Source organism: Chrysochloris asiatica, unplaced genomic scaffold, assembly GCF_000296735.1.
Source record: "Chrysochloris asiatica unplaced genomic scaffold, ChrAsi1.0 scaffold00199, whole genome shotgun sequence".
Lineage (NCBI taxonomy): Eukaryota > Metazoa > Chordata > Mammalia > Afrosoricida > Chrysochloridae > Chrysochloris > Chrysochloris asiatica.
In genome coordinates this window covers 107,893-112,304 of record NW_006408717.1, presented here as the reverse complement: position 1 = coordinate 112,304, position 4,412 = coordinate 107,893, and positions in this window count along the sequence as shown.

The following is a 4,412-nucleotide window of genomic DNA, read 5'->3' as shown; positions in this document are numbered from 1 at the left end:
TGATCCAAGAAGAATGAAGTCCCTGACAACTTTAATCTTTTCTCCATTGGTAAGAATGTTGTCTATTTGTCCAGTGCTGAGGATTTTTGTTTTCTTTACATTGAGATGCAATCCATACCGAAGGCTGTGCTCTTTGATCTTCATCAGTAAATATTTTAAACATTTTCCACAAGCAAAGTTGTATTATCTGCATATTGCTGGTTGTTAATGAGTCTTCCTCCCATCCTGATGCCTGTTTTTCTTCATATAACCCAGCTCCTTGGATTATTTGCTTAGCATACAGGTTGAATAAGTATGGTGAAAGAATACAACCCTGCCACACATCTTTCTTAATTTTAGACCATTCAGTGCTCCCATGTTCTGTTCGAACAACTGCTTCTTGGTCCATGTACAGATTACTCATGAGCACAATTAAGTGTTCCTGAATTAGTCATTGGAGATATGTAAATCAATACAACAATGAGTTACCGTCTCACACCAGCAACAACAGTGACGTTCAAAAATGCAGAGGACAATAAATGCTGGCAAGGATGTGGAGAGACTAGGACCCTCCTTCATTGCTGGTGGGGATGCAAAATGGTCCAACCATTCTGGAAAACAGTATGGCACTTACTCAGAAAGTTGGAAATAGAAATACCTTTTGATCTAACAATTCCTCTGCTTGGTATATATCCACAAGAAATACAAGCCATAACACGAGTAGATACATCCATACCAGTGTTTATTGCAGTATTATTCACAATCACAAAAAGATGTAGATAGCCTAGGTGCCCATCAATGGAAGAATGGATACACAAATTTGGTACATATACACAATGGAATATTATGCTACCTTGAAGAATAACAAGGAAGCTGCAAGCCACCTCATAACATGGATGAGCCTTCAGGACATTATGTTGAGTGAAATTAGTCACAAAAGCCAAATATTGCATAAGACCATTATTGTAAAAGCTTAAGAAAGGATACTTATACTTAAAAGAAACAAAATTTAATAATAATTACCGATAATTTTAGTTTTAAGTTTGGATACAAAGAGGAAGGATTAGTGGTTGGAAAATATGGCCTTGGAGATGGAAACGATGCTGGAGAACATATGATAGAAGTTTGAAAGGCCAATAATGACTTAGTTCTGGTGTGATACTGTGGGTTAATGTGCTTGATTGCAATGCCAGTTTGAACCACAAGATTAGTGGTTCAAATCCACCATCTGCTTTTAGGGAAAATCTGTATAGGTTGGGAACAACTGAATGGCATTTAACAGCAACAACAATAAAAATGACACAGCCATTGCAAATAAACTTTTAAAACAGCATAAAAGGAGATTATGCACACAGACTTCAGCAGATGGAATAAATTGGAATTATTACTAACTACATACTTTGGAAAAGTTAGTGGAAAAGCTCAGTATCACCTTCCAAAATAATGCCAGGTGTAGACTGTGGAACAGATCATCAAGTGTTCATATGCAAGTTCAATCTGAAGTTGAGGAAAATTAAAGCAAGACCATGAGAGCCAAAATATAACCTTAAAGATAGTTGATCTGAATTTAATTACCATGTCAAAAATAGACACCAATGGCCAAAGACCAGACTAGCTCTGGGATGACATGAAGACCATCATATAGGAAGAAAGCAAATGGTTATTTAAAAGAAAGAAAAGACCAAAAGGATGTTAGAAGAGACTAAAACATGCTCTATAACATAGTTATGCTAACATTAATGGAATTAATCCTGAAGTAGAAATGCAGAACAGATATTTTCAAAGGGAAGATCTAGAAGAAAAAGTCAAGCATTATAATGATAGGTACAAAGTACTGGAGTTAGAAAAACAAAAGGGAAGAATACTCTAAGCATATCTAATCTGGATATACTTCAGGGAAAAGTCAAGTTTTGATTTAAGATACTGAAGGATTCCATGGGCAAAGTATTGACTAATGCAGAATACAGAAACAGATGGAAGGTATATACAGAGTCACTGTATCAAATAGAAGTGGTCAATGTTCAAACATTCAAGAGACAGAATATGTTTAAGAACCTTAGGTACGGAGGAAAGCAGTCCAAGCTGCTCTGATGTTCTTAGCAAAAACAAGTCTCCAGGAACTGATGAATTACAAATAGAAATCTTACAACAAAATGATACAGCACTGGGTCAACTCTTCCTTATTTGTACCAAGAAATTTGGATAACAGCTACCTGTTCAAACAAATGAAAGAGTTCCATATTTGTGTCCATTCCAAAGAGAGGTGACCCCACACAGCATAGAAATCATCAAACAATATCATTTATAAAATTAATAAAATTTTGATGAATATAATTCAAAATGCTGACCAAGAACTGTAAAAAATCAAGCCTGGTTCAACAGAGGATGTGGAATGAGAGATATGATTGCTGATGTCAGATGAATCTTGGCTGAAATATCAGAAAGATGTGTACTTGGGTTTTATTAACTGTACAAAGGCTTTCAACTATGTGGATCATGACAAGCTATGCATTATCCAGAACACTTGATGGTGCCCATGAAGAACCTGCAGATAGACCAAGAAGCAGTCCTTTGACCAGAAGAAGAAGATATTGAATATTTTAAATTCAGGAAAGGTTTATGCAGGTCTGTATTTTTTCACCATACTTACTCAATTCGTATGTTAAGAAAATAATCAGAGAATCTTAGCATTAGGAAGAACTGCTTGGCATTTGAATTAGACGAAGAGTAACAATCTGTGATATGCAGATAATATGTCTTTGTTTGCTGAAAGCATAGAGTTCTTAAAGTACTGATGAAGATCAGGTCCACAGCTTTCAGCATGGATTGCACCTCAATGTAAAGAATGGAAAAATCCTCACAAATGGACCAAATAATATCATGATAAATTGATAAATGATTTTAGATGTCAAAGGCTTTGCTTTGCTTGAATCTACAATAAACATTCATGGAAGCCTCAGTCAAGAAATCAAATGACATATTGCATTAGGCAAATATGTTGCACAATACCTTTTGAAAGTGTTCAAAACCAGAGATACCAGTGTAAGGACTAAGATGTGCTTGACCATGGTATTTTCAATTGCTGCATATACATATGAAAGTTGGAAAATTAATAAGGAAGAACACAGAAAATGTATCCATTTGAGTTACACTGTTGACAAAAAATATTGAAAGTGCCATGGACTGCATAAATAAAAAACACATCTGAAGAAAAACAGTCAGAACACACCTTAGAAGGAAGGTTTGTGAGACTTCATCTCTCAGACTTCAGACATACTATAAAGAGGGACAAATTCCTTGAGAAGGACATCATACTTGGTAAAGTAGAGTGTTAACAAAAAAGAGGAAGACTCCCAACAAGATGGATTGGCAGAGTGGCAGTAACAATGATCCCAAATGTTAACAATGATTCTGCAAATGGCCCAGGACCAGACATTGTTTCATTCTGTTGTGCATAAGGTCATTATAAATCTGAAACAATTCAAGGACACCTAACAACAGCAACAGCCTAAATTATTATACCTAATGATTTGATTTAAAATGTAAAAGAAATGAGTTAAATTAGATTCCCAACTTGTACCTTGAGTTTGTGTGAACCAATGAGCTCTACTAAATTTTATACCAAAATTCTTAGGAATGATTCAATTCTGAAAAAGATCAATTGCAAACCATATAAGACAATCTGTTTCTTTCTTCTATGCAGGGAATGCATTTGCTATTAAGGGCATTGAAATAAATGGAAAATATATGATATTGATCTCTGGAGAAAATTTATAAATGTCCTTAGGTAGGGTGTTGTAGTTCAGAAAATGCAATACCAAAAATTGTAGCACACAGAAAAAAGGCATTGAGAAAGCTGAATAATATCTTATTGATCATTTAGAGCAAATGAAAGAAAACAGAGGTTGGAATCTAGAAGACTTGATTGAATTCTAGGTCTAGTTCTGCTTTTGTGAAATTGGATAAGTAGCTAAATCTTTTTGCATACCCCATAAAAAATGATACTAGTAATGAGGTTTCAGGAAGGGTATACTATAAAATTAAATCTTCATAATTGATGTGACATTTCCAACATCAAGTATCCAATATTTTTTCAGTTATGGTACTTAGTTGCTTCATTAAATTCATGCAACTCCAACGTTCTCTTTCTGGCACTGATGGATCTCAAATCACTGAAATTCAATAATTAGAGTGAATTAAAATATTTCTGGAAGGCGTGAAGATCTGTGGAAAGAATCCACATTAGAATAGAAATAGTTTAGAAAATAAGTATCAAACTTCACTTTAAATCACTAGAATAAGTATTAAAGAAATACAACTACATAAGAAATAGACACAAAATAATTTAACCTAAGCAAAATGTATCATTTTCAGTCTGGAAGTGAGAAACTATTGATGACACACTTGAACTTTGAAATTTATTCCCACATATT